Here is a 12,224-nt window from a genome sequence, read left to right on the forward strand (position 1 = left end):
ACAGGTACAACAGGGTTAGGGCACGGAGCGCAGGTGACCAACACTGCCAGGCTCTTGGGCCCCGGGAGGTGGGGGCTGGGGGACAGGCTTCCCTGGGGCAGGCGGAGGCAGGAACACAGGTATGCTGGAAGCACCCATCCTCCGCTCCCTCAGGGTGTCTGTTCTTCCCTCTCCTGCTCTTTACTGGGCTGCTGTGGCTGTCCTTGTCCAAGGTCAGCTATAGGCCCCCAGGGCCACGGGCTTCCAAGCCTGGTCTTTGGTGGCAGACATTGCCTGGGCAGGGAGGGGGGCACTTCCCAGAGAGAGGTGGGGCTGGTTTCCTGGTCAGCTGCCCTGGTGGCCCACCCAGAGCCTCTCCCCACTCTGGTGCAGGGGTGGGGAGGGAAGGGGTGGAGGAGGCTCCACCCCCGCCCTCCTCGTGCGTCTTCAGACGGGATGAACCAAGATCTAGACTGAGAAACAAGCTCCCTGAGGGCCCAGTGTGGAGCGTGCACACAGCAGGCACTACACTAAGCCGGTCTCTTGTTCTGCGCTCCCTGCTTGTCCCAGTCTGGAAGAGACGGGGGTCGGGACTCCAGAGTTCTCCTGGGCTGGGGGGGGGCGGGCCGGCAGTAGGGAGGGAAATGGGCCGTTCGGGGTGTAGAATCCAGGACAGACCCCCAACCCTCGAGGGACTGAAGAGTGGGCAGACACAGGGATAGGGGTGTCCTGAGTCCCAGCCCTGTCCCGCCTGCCCCAACAGCCTGCCTGTGCCGGTCCAGCCCCGGGAGTGGACATTCTTCCAGGGAAACGATTACTTCTCCAGTTCCCATCACAACGGACACAATTCTGTCACTGCCGGCCAGGAAGTGGGGAGTCGATTCATCGAATTGCAACTGCCCCGGGGGCGGGGGAGTTGTCTGGGTGGCTCCGTCGGTTAAGCATCTTGATTTAGGCTCAGGTCAGGATCTCACCGTTTGTGGGTTTGAGCCCTGTGTCGGGCCCTGTGCTGACAGAGCGGAGCCGACTTGGGATCCTCTCTCCCTCTCTTGCTCTCTCTCTGCCCCCCCCCCCCCCCCCCTTGTGCATGCACTCTCTCTCTCAAAATAAATAAACATTAAAAAAAAAAAAATGCCGAGGAGCAGGTCTGCCTGTCCAGGGAGCCACCGTGACCCTGGGGCATGCACCTGGCCACAGGATTTTCTGGAAGACAGGCTGTTTGCTCCACTTGGAAAGGGGAGGGAGAGAAGGAAACGAACCAGGCACCCTGCAAGGAGGTGCAACACTTGTGTTTGGGGAACGCCTAAACCGGAAACAAGCCCCAGGCGAACGAACGAACGTTTAACAACCTGCGCTCTGCAGGGGGGACGGGGTGGGGTGGTGAGGGGGGGGAAGCGAGTCCTGATGCGAAGCGTCCGCCAGTCTCCCTCGTGTACATCCTGCCGCTGTGGCTGATTCCAAGCTGTTAACATGATGCCCCTCCACGCGGAGCTGAACAGAGACCGGCTCTCAGGGACTGGCTCGTTTTGCTTCCAGCACGCGAACCCGAGTCGTGAGTAAATTCGCGAGTAGTCCGTCCTTGGCGCCTGGGAGACGCTTGCGCGCGCCTGGTGACCCAGTGTGTGTGATGGGAGAGCTGCTCAGGCCAGAGGGTCAGACTGAAAGAAGAACTTCCTGCCAAGTGCCTAGGGAGACGCTGAGCCCAAGAAGTGGGGGGTCAGAGCCCCCTCCGGACTCCTCTCCAGACACCAGAACTTTCTGCCGCTGCAGACGGTTCAAGAGTAACCGCTTCACCTGCCGGGGGCTCTCAGACGTGGAACAGAAGCCACTGGATGGACAAATCACCCCGTGCTGCCCCAGGCGAGTCTCGGGAGAAGGAAACGCCCTAGTGGGGGTGCGGGTGCGAAACCCTGACATGAGCTTTCCCCGGGGATCCTCCCCGGGCTCCCTGACCCGTAGGCCTAAGAATCTGGGATTTCTACTGAGTCGAGGAAGGTGGTGCTCACATACTCCGGCTCAGATAGGTTGCCGGGTGCCCCAAATTCTACCGTCAGAGCTCCAGTCAGGATGAGCTTGCAATCCAGGTGAATGCTTGAAAAAAACTTTTTTAAGTTTATTTGTTTACTTAGAGCAAGCTGGGTAAGGGCAGAGAGAGAGAGAGAGAGAGAGAGAGAGAATCCCAAGCAGGCCCCGCACTGTCAGTGCAGAGCCCGATGTGAGGCTCGAACCCACGAACCGTGAGATCGTGACCTGAGCCTAAATCAAGAGTCAGACGCTTAACTGACTGAGCCACCCAGGTGCCCCTGAGTGCTGTAAAATATAGCGTATTGGGGCACCTGGGTGGCCCTGTCGGCTAAGCGTCCACCTTCGGCTCAGGTCACGATCTCACGGTTTGTGAGTTCAAGCCCCACGTCAGGGTCTGTGCTGACAGCTCAGAGCCTGGAGCCTGCTTCGGATTCTGCGTCTCCCTCTCTCTGTCCCTCCCCTGCTGACATTCTGTCTCTCTCTCTCTCTCAAAAATAAATAAACATTAAAAACATTGAACACCATGGTAACAACCACTTGGTGGTAACAACCACCAAGGCAAAACCCACAGACAGATGCTTATAGTTAACATGTGCTACTCTAATGAGAGAAGCAGGATATTTGCATAACTTCCAGTTTGTGTTATCTCCCCCCTGAAAAATATTTATTAATTACTGTGCTGGTTTTAACATGGGTTCGCACGGGGCGCCTGGGTGGCTCAGTCGGTTGAGCGTACGACTTCAGCTCAGGTCACGATCTCACGGTTCATGAGTTGGAGCCCCGCGTCGGGCTCTGTGCTGACGGCTCAGAACCTGAAGCCTGCTTCGGATTCTGTGTCTCCCTCTCTCTCTGCCCCTCCCCCCACTTGTGCTCTGTCTCTCAAAAATAAATAAATGTAAAAAAAAAAATTTAAAAAAACCACACAGGTTCACACATGTAAAAAAAATTTTTTTTAAGTTTTTATTTATTTTTGAGAGAGAGAGAGAGAGAGCTAACAGGGGAGGGGCAGAGAGAGAATCCCAAGCAGAGTCCAGAGTCAGCCCAGAGCCTAATATGGGGCTTAAACCCACGAACCATGAGATCGTGACCTGAGTTGAAATCAAGTTGGACACTTAACCAACTGAGCCACCCGGGCACCCCTGTTTACACATTTTTTAAGAGTGCTTCCTGTGGGAGGAGGGAATTAATTCTCTTCCCCTTGGAGTGGGGCCGGCTTAGGGACTCACCTCATAGGAATAAAGCAGTGTTTATTAACCTTCTTTTAAATTTTGCACCCTCCCCCCGCCACCACCAAATAGCCTTTTAAATATTTTCCCTCCTTGCCCCCTTATATCCAATATTAAGAAGTAAGGGGTGCCTGGGTGGCTCAGTTAAGCGATCAACTTTGCCTCAGGTCATGATCTTGCGGCCCCGTGAGTTCGAGCCCAGCATCGGGCTCTGTGCTGACAGCTCAGAGCCTGGAATCTGCTTCGGGTTGTGCGTCTCCCTGTCTCTCTGCCCCTCCCCCGCTCGTGCTCTGTCTCTCTCACTCTCAAAAATAAAATAAACACACACACAATTTTTTTTTTTAATAAGGTCATGAGGACGGACCCTAACCCAGTATGACTGGGGTCCTTATCAGAGGAGGTTAGGACACAGACGCGCACAGAGGGATAATCGTGTGAGGACACAGGGAGGAGACAGCGTCTATGCCCCCACGAGAGACGCCTCGGAAGGAACCAGACCAACTTGCCCACGGCTGGATCTCAGACTTCCAGCCTCCAGAGCCGTGAGACAACACATGTCCGGTGTGTTAGCCGCCCTGCGTGTGGTCCTTTGTCGCGGCAGTCCTAGGAGGCTAACGTGGGGTCTGGACTCAATGCCACGTGGGGTCCTGGATTCAATCCTGGAACGGGAAAAGGACACCCGTGGAAAAACCTGAAACACAGACGAAGCCTTTTGTTTCGCTAATGGTATTGCACCAATGTTCCTTTCCTCTTTTTGACAACTGACAGTAATTTAAGATGTTAACAGGAGAGGAAGCTGAGTTAAGTGTATACGGAACTTCCTGCACTATCTTTGCAATTAATCTGTAAATCCAAATGGTTGCACAACAGTGTGAATGTGATTGATGCTGTTGAGCTGTGTGCTTAAATATGATTAAGACGAAAAATTCTATGTTGTATGTGTGTCTTTTACCACAATAAAACAACTCTGTCAAAAATCTACTTGGGATGTTTAGGGACGCCCGGGTGGCTCAGTCAGTTGAGCATCCGACTTTGGCTCAGGTCATGGTCTCGAGGTTCATGAGTTCGAGCCCCCCGTCAGGCTCTGTGCTGACAGCTCGGAGCCTGGAGCCTGCTTCGGATTCTGGGTCTCCCTCTCTCCGAAAATAAATAATAAACATTAAAAAAATTTTTTTAAAAAGGAAGACACTGCTGTGGGTTCCTGGAAATTGCTGCTTATCAAATTATGGAAGTTTTATCCTGTCCTTTGTTTACTAAGCACAAATGCTTAGCTTTTTTTTTTTTTTTCTTTTTAATGAAGAGTGTTGAAAAGATATATCTTGTAGTGTGGAGGAGGTAAAAGGTAAATTGTGGAAGGGTACAAAACAAGGGCACCACTTACAGAAAGCTTCTGGATGTGTAAAACCACCCAATATATTGTCTAAATGCGCAGTTGAAGTGGGTGTTAACATAGTAAACACCAAGTCTGAGATGGCAGTCGCCTCGGGGGAGAAAAGAGAGAAGGTGCACAGGACCTGCCGGTTACCATTTATTTACTATCCGCCCCCACCGCCCCGCTCCCACTGAAAAGTTTTTCCGGGCCTTTTGGATCGAAGCAGGAATTGACGTGTCGGGCAGGGTGGTCCCATCATCCTTCTGCTGGGACCAACGCCATGACCTCCTCTTTGATCGTTCCATGTCTGGCCCTCACACAGAGCGTCCGGACTTTCTCATCCGATGCCGAAGCCCGACCTACTCAGCACCACACAGGCCATACATACCGGTGCTTGGGTCCCCACATCGACGCGCTCCTGGATCCCCACACCAAAGTTTCTCGTGCCGGAGAAGTTAGTATTTCTCAACTCATGCTCCCACATCTTTAGAACTTTCTCGGGGATTTCTTCAGCCTTGACCCCACGGACTGTGCAGTGCACGGCCATCTTTTTGTTTCATTTCTCCTGCTGCCAAAGGCTCTGACGGCATATCCAGCTCTGGAGAGCACGGGAGACCACGGAGCCTGGTGCACTGCTCCAGCACCCTGGCCACCCCGGTCCGTCTGTCTCCCATCTCCCCAACCCCCCCCCCCGACCCCCCGACCACAGAGGTTGAGGCAAGAACTTGCAGATGAGAAGTTCGCACGTGGGATTCCCCTTTTCACCTTGATCCGCTACGGCGGAGATCAGGAAGAGAGAGCACAACTTATTTCCTTTTAAGAGGATCCGAAATATGTGACCAAGTCAAAACCTGGTGAAGCCGAGTGGAGATCGCGTGGGTTTTTGTGTTTCTACTTTTTCTCTGCATACCTTTGTGTGTGCTCACGTTTTCTCATAATAAAAAGGCAAAGCCAAGACTGACAGCCACAGCCAATGCTTAACACAGCCTTTGCACTCAGCCAGGTTCCCTGGGGAGTGGCGAGCCTCCCGTCTCCGGAGAAAATGGAAGCCACAGAGTGGTCTTAGCCTTGGAGCTGAACCCTGGGACTTCTGCCTTCTTCCCACTTTATTTTTTACGTATTTCTTTTTTTAAGTTTATTTATTCCGAGAGTGTGTGTGTGTGCTCACGTGTGCATGTGATTGGGGGGGAGAAGCAGGAGAGGGAGAGAATCCCAAGCAGGCTCCACGCTGTCAGCATAGAGCCTGGAACGGGGCTTGATCCCATGAACTGCGAGATCATGACCTGAGCCGAAGTCGGATGCTCAACCGACTGAGCACCCCCAGGTGCCCCTGCTTAGTCCAAACTCCTAGTCCCTGCTATTTGAGTCCTTGTGTGGTCCAGCCCCAGACTACTGCCCCTGAGTTAGTCTCAGCCTTTCCAAGAGTCCCACTCCCAAACTCTGCACATGCTAATATCACAGCGGGGACGCTCCTTCATCCACACATCCCCTCCAGAATAATTCTGGCTCCTCCAGACGTCACCACCTCCTCCAGGAAGCCCTCCCGGATCCTCTAGGCTGAGTCCGATGCCTCCAGTGGTCCTCACGTTCCCTGTGCTTCTGAGACTCATGACATTGTTTTCAAATCCCTGGTCACATGTTCTGCCTCCCCACCCCAACCCAGTGGGTCTCCCTTCCCTCTTCTGGGTCCAGGGCTCTTTTGGGTCTGGGTGGTTAAAGGTCTGTGGCCAGCTTCATGCCAGGAACCTCCCTTTCCTTTTAATTCCCCTTTCAGTGAATTTTGGGCATGGGACAGGGGTGGGTCGCCTTCTGGTTGCCTCGCTGGGCTGGACAGCTTCCCCTGGCTCCCCAAGGCAGCTTCAGCCCCAGCCACATACAAAAGAGACCCAACTTCCTGCCTCTTGTGCCTTGGCCGTGCCCTCTGCATGACAGACCCTTCCTTTTTCTCTCGCCAGTGGACGTGTCCTCGATGCCCACTTCCAGAAGGCCACCTCTGCTCCTCCAAAGAGCATTCACTGTTTCTCCCTCCGTAAGGGCTGATGAATCAATCCTATCTACCCCCTTTCCAAGAACCTTATTCGGATGAGGTTGTGCAATCCTTTGCGGCTTTTTTTTTTTTTTTCCTGTTTCCTCCCACTGAGCCCACGCCCCTCCTGAGTACTGCTGTCCTGGAGAGCCCCAGAAGGAGGGTGTGACCTCCCAGAAAGTTCTGCTCCACAGTGAAATCCTGCTGCTAAGTCAGCTGTCGGTGCCTGTTGACGCGGGCTCCGTTTCTGATGAGAAAGGAAGCACAAGCCTTGCATCTCGGAAGAAGGGGACTTCTGAGAAAAGCAGCAAGACCCTCCCGTTTTTTGGGAAAAGACTTCCTCGGTCCTGAACTGTCCTCTGAGCATTGCTGACTTCTGACACCTGACTTCTTCCCCGCTCTGTGTCATGGGCATCTACTCCAAGCTCTGTGATGGTCTGTGACACACGTACTTAAACATCCGTACGTGGTGTCGTTGTGTGTGACTCACATCGATGTCACAGGACGGCGAGTCTCACGTGCTGCCTGGCGAGACCCTGGGTTACTGATATCCAGAGACTAGGTCTTCTCGTTCGTTTGCTTCAGAGCAGATAGCCACCAAGTCTGACTTAGTGACAAGCACTCAGAGACACCATAAGGAAGATGGAAACACTAGCCATCACCCAGGAGATGATATTCGCATCTCTTATCCGTGATACATACAGACCTGTAAACGAAACTTTTTTTTAATGTTTACTTTTGAGAGAGAGGGTGAGTAGGGGGCGGGGCAGAGAGCAGGAGACACAGAACTGGAAGCAGGTCCAGGCTCTGAGCTGGCAGCACAGAGCCCGACTCGGGGCTCGAACTCGCAAACCCGCAGGATCATGACCTGAGCTGAAGTCAGACGCTTAACTGACTGAGCCACCCAGGCACCGCCCCCCCCCCCCCCAGAACTTCTATAAATGAATAAGAAAAAAACAAACTGCTTCCTGGAAACAATGGAGGAAGGATACAAACAATTTACAAGAAAGCTAAACAGAAGAATGTATCAACATCCAGTGGCTACTCAAAATCTCGGGAGTTGGGAAACCATCTGAAGCCACAGTGAAATTCAATGAGAAGCAGTAAAAGTAGCTCAAAGTTTAAAGACTTTCTTGAACTAAGGAGCAGAGGGGAGAGAAGGAAGAGGGAGATAGAGAACAAGAGACTGAACATGAAGGAGTTAAGGATTTCACTTGATAAATCAGTTTTTTTTAAGTTTATTTTTTGAGAGAGAGAGAGCAGGGGAGGGGCAGAGAGAGAGAGGGAGAGAGAGAGAGAATCCCAAGCAGTCTCCAGCTCTCAGCACGGAGCCTGATGTGGGGCTTGAACTCACAAACCGTGAGATCGTGACCTGAGCTGAAATCAAGAGCCGGACACTTAACCAACTGAGCCAGCCAGGCGCCCCGATAAATTAGTTTTTTTTTTTTTTAATTTTTTTTAAGTTTATTTATTTTTGAGACAGAGAGAGACAGAGCATGAACGGGGGAGGGTCAGAGAGAGAGGGAGACACAGAATCCGAAGCAGGCTCCAGGCTCTGAGCCATCAGCCCAGAGCCTGACGCGGGGCTCAAACTCACGGATCGTGAGATCGTGACCTGAGCTGAAGTCGGACACTCAACCGACTGAGCCACCCAGACGCCCCAGTTTTTAAAAACAAACACAAGACAGGGGCGCCTGGCTGGCTCAGTTGGTGGAGCATGTGACTGACAGACTCTTGATCTCAGGGTCATAGGTTCAAGCCCCACACTGGGTGTACAGATTACTTAAAAATAGTATCTTCTATTGGGGTGCCTGGGTGGCTCAATTGGTTAAGCGTCCGACTTCGGCTCAGGTCATGGTCTCGTGGTTCGTGGGTTCGAGCGCCGCGTCGGGCTCTGTGCTGATGGCTCAGAGCCTGGAGCCTGCTTCCGATTCTGGGTCTCCCTCGCTCTCTGCCCCTCCCCTGCTCGTGCTCTGTCTCTCGTTCTCAAAAATAAATTTAAAAAAAATTTTTTTTAAAAAGAAACCTTCCTACCTGGATTTCCCCCCAAAGTTTTGCTTTTCAAATATGCAGGTTTAGAGCCATCTGGGCTGGGATTGGCTGCCTTATTCACCATTCCACGGCCAGGACCTTCAACAGGGCATGATACACACTAGCAGTCAAATCTGTTGAATGAATTAATGAGGGGCTGCTGTGTGTGACCTACGAGGACGAGTACCAGGGATGGGGGTGGGGGTAGCAGGCCACTTGCTGATAGAAGGACTGGAATCTTCTTCCTGCAAAGAAACACAGCATAGGCCTGTGGGTATCTGGGCCCAGAAAGGCTGTCTGTATCACTCACTGATCAGACCACGGGAACCAGGCTTCAGTAGCACCACCATATGTCTTGGAGAGAAACTGTACAGGAGGGGACAGATAAGCCAATTTCCATTTGAGGGGAAGGGCCATTCTGTTCCCTCTCCTCGGACATTTGGTTTTTCGGGCCCCTACAAATTCTTGGACAACTCAAGAGACAAGAGAGAAAATCTGAGCTGCCTGCTAATAAGTAAGGGAGAAAGCCACTAATTAGAAAAAGAAATGAATTTATGGGACATTTTATTCTAGTAATGTAGTAACTGGAATTCTCGGTTTAATGTCTGACTTCTATGACAGCTAAAATTTTGGCTTCGTATTCTTGACTGTACTCCCAGCTCCCGGGCCCTAGGAGTCATTAAATGGGTGTGTGTTACGTAAACAAGAGTTAAGTCTGTGGGTTTTTCCTTGCTCACCGCACCCTAGCACGTTCCTGTCACCACGGGGCTCCCTCTGGCTGGCGTGTGTTTCTTCCAGTATGTTCAGGGCCATTCCCTTACTTCATTTAGATCTCTGCTTCGATGTTTCCCCTTCTTTCCTGGCTTTATTGAAATACGGTTCACATGCCACACAATTCTCCCTTACCATTCAGTGGTTTTTATTATATTCACATGATTCTGCATCCGTCACTACAACCAAAGTTAAGAACATTTCATAATCCCCAGGTCCCATGTACCCGTGGGCACCTGGTAGGCTCACTCTTGATTTCAGCTCAGGTCATGGTCCCCAGGTCATGGGATCGAACCCTGTCTGCATCAGGCTCTGTGCGGAGCCTGGAGCTTGCTTAAGATTCTCTCTCCCTCTCCCTCTGCCCCTCTCCCCCACTCACACACTCTCTCTCTCTAAAATTAAAAAAAAAAAAATGAATGAATCTATAAAGAATTCATGTACCCTTTAACCATCACCTTTTTTCTTTTTAAGATTTTTTAACGTTTATTTATATATATTTTTGAGAGACAGAGACAGAGCATGGGGGGGGCGGGCGGGGGGGCAGAGAGAGAGAGGGAGACACAGACTCTGAAACAGGCTCCAGGCTCCGAGCTGTCCGCACAGAGCCTTGACGCCGGGCTGGAGCCACCCAGCGCCCCAACCATCACCTTCTAGTTTCCCCCATCACTCCCAGCCCTAGGCAACCACCAGTTAAGTTTCTGTTTCTATAGGTTTCCCTATTCTGGACACGTCATAAAAATGGAGTCACACAATCTGTGGCCTTTTGTGTCTGGCTTCTTTCATTTTGCATGTTTTCGAGGTTCATCCACTTTATAGCACCTATCGGCGCTTGGTTCCTTTCTAGGGCTGAATAGTCCCCATCGAATGGATATAGCGCACTGTATTTGTCCATTCACCAGTCGATGGACATTCGGCTCAGTTCCGCTTTTTGGTTATTCGGAACCATGCCGCTGTGAACATGCATCCTCAAGGTTTTGTGCGGACGTGTTTTCAATTCTCTTGGGTAGATACCTAGGAGTGGAATTGCTGGGTCCCCGGCGCATATTTGTCCATATGTTTACGGTCTTTCCTTTCCCAAGATTGTGATCTCCATAAAAACCGATATCGTTGCCCATTTTGGACCTTGCTGAATCTCCAGTGCCTAGAAAGGCGTCTGACAGAGAGCAGCTCGCGAGGCACGTGAGCAGGCGTCCCAGAGGCCGCCGGAAGCTGGACGTGGCCACTTCCGTAAACGCACCCCCAGAAATCCACAAGATCCCGGGTTCCGTGAGGAAGCCGTTGGAGCAGGGAAGCCCTGGCACTGGGGGAAGCTGCGGGGCAGAAGCCAGATGGCCGCCCCGGGGCCTGAGCGGGGGCCGAGGTTCTGGAGAGTCATGCTTCCGAGAATGCTGATGCTGGAAGTAAAAAAGCGCTGCCTGTCCCGTGTCTGGAAATGTCCTCTGACACACCCGCCGCCTTCCCGGGACGCCTGCGGAGAGGGGCGTCCCTCCCCGCTCACCCCAGACCCCATCGTAACCGCAGCGTCCGCTCGGGGGCCCAAGGGTGCACCCGTCGAGGCCCGTGGCTGCTCCAGTGAGCGGCTGCGGGGCAACCCCCACCCCCAAATCGGTGGCTCCCAACAACAGCCCTCTGCGAGTGTTCACAATTCCGCGGCGTGGCTGGCGCGGCTCTGTTCCTGGCCTCGCCCGGAATGAGCGGGTTCGTTGGATTCGGAGGACAGAAGAGCTGGAAGGGCCAAGCGGCCGCTGACCGCGCCTCGCCGCCCCTCAGCCTCCAGGGGCCGAGCCAGGCCCCCTGACGTGGCAGCCGGCGGCGTGAAGGCGGCAAGGCGGAAGCCGCAAGGCATGCTGGGGCCCAACCTGGCCAGTCACGTGCCGCCGCCGCCGCCCACCGATTGGTTAAAGCGAGTCACGGGATGACGCCCGTTCCCGAGGGGCGGAGAATAGACGCCGCCTCCGGTTGGGAGGAGTCACGGTCGCACAAAGGAAGGTGTGCCCAGGTGGGGGGAATTAGTGGCCAGGATTTTTCAAGTAGAGGCCATCTCGTGTTATCGTCGTCTTGCTGGTCATCCTTTTCGCTCACCAGCCACCCCCCACCCCCCCAGGGAAACGAGCCACAAATCAACAATTCTTAAATCTTTTCTGGCCGACGCTCTCCCCGAACGTGGATAATTCCATTCAGTCGGGGTCCCGCTTGACCTTGGATGGCAACGACGGCGAGCCGATGATAACGGCACCGGCCAGAACAGCTACCTCTGACGCGTCCCCGCCAGGCTGAGTGAGTTACTCCGCGGATCTCAGGACGCAGACCAGGAGTCTTGGGGTCACCCCAGAAGCAGAGTTTAAGAACGTGAAAATGTGTCCTTTCCCTGGGCGGTGATTCTAGAGGCCCCGGGAAGAAAGTAGGGAAATGGGACTGGGATGGGAAAGAGTCGGTGCTGGGTACTGGGGTGGGCGCTGGGGCTGAATCCCACTGGGCATCGCTGGAAGGCAGTTTGGAAGAAGTGGCTCAGAGCGCTCCTCCCAGCCTGCCCTCCACTTGGGTGAGGGGGAAAAAACTCTTCAGGCGAAGAATTCCAGGAGATTACAGCGAGTGAGGTCAAAGCCAAGGGGATGTGGATAGCGTGCTGACAGCCCTTTACTACTTCCGTTTTACCGAGGAGGAATTTGAGGCTTACAATGTCGCCGCCAAGAATCAACCCCAGGTTCCTCTCTCTCCGGAGCCCTGCTCTCTATCGCTCTGCTATACTGTTTTAGACCTCGGGTTGCCTCTAGTTTAACAACATTTCAAGCTA

The 12,224-nt window shown here is 53.1% G+C and overlaps 1 long non-coding RNA gene and 1 pseudogene across 1 annotated transcript; one reads left to right on the forward strand and one right to left on the reverse strand.

Moving 5' to 3' along the window:
* The first annotated feature begins 1,861 nt into the window (after positions 1-1,861).
* LOC121013847 (uncharacterized) lies at positions 1,862-4,150 on the forward strand. The gene is made up of 2 exons (XR_005782943.1): positions 1,862-2,063; positions 3,580-4,150. It is a non-coding gene; the product is annotated as an uncharacterized LOC121013847 (long non-coding RNA).
* A 707-nt stretch (positions 4,151-4,857) lies between these two features.
* On the reverse strand, positions 4,858-10,805 carry LOC121013825 (60S ribosomal protein L11-like; annotated as a pseudogene).
* Between the last annotated feature and the right edge of the window lie 1,419 nt (positions 10,806-12,224).

This window comes from Herpailurus yagouaroundi, unplaced genomic scaffold (assembly GCF_014898765.1).
Source record: "Herpailurus yagouaroundi ecotype Mexico unplaced genomic scaffold, PumYag 200, whole genome shotgun sequence".
In the NCBI taxonomy this organism is placed as follows: Eukaryota; Metazoa; Chordata; class Mammalia; order Carnivora; family Felidae; genus Herpailurus; species Herpailurus yagouaroundi.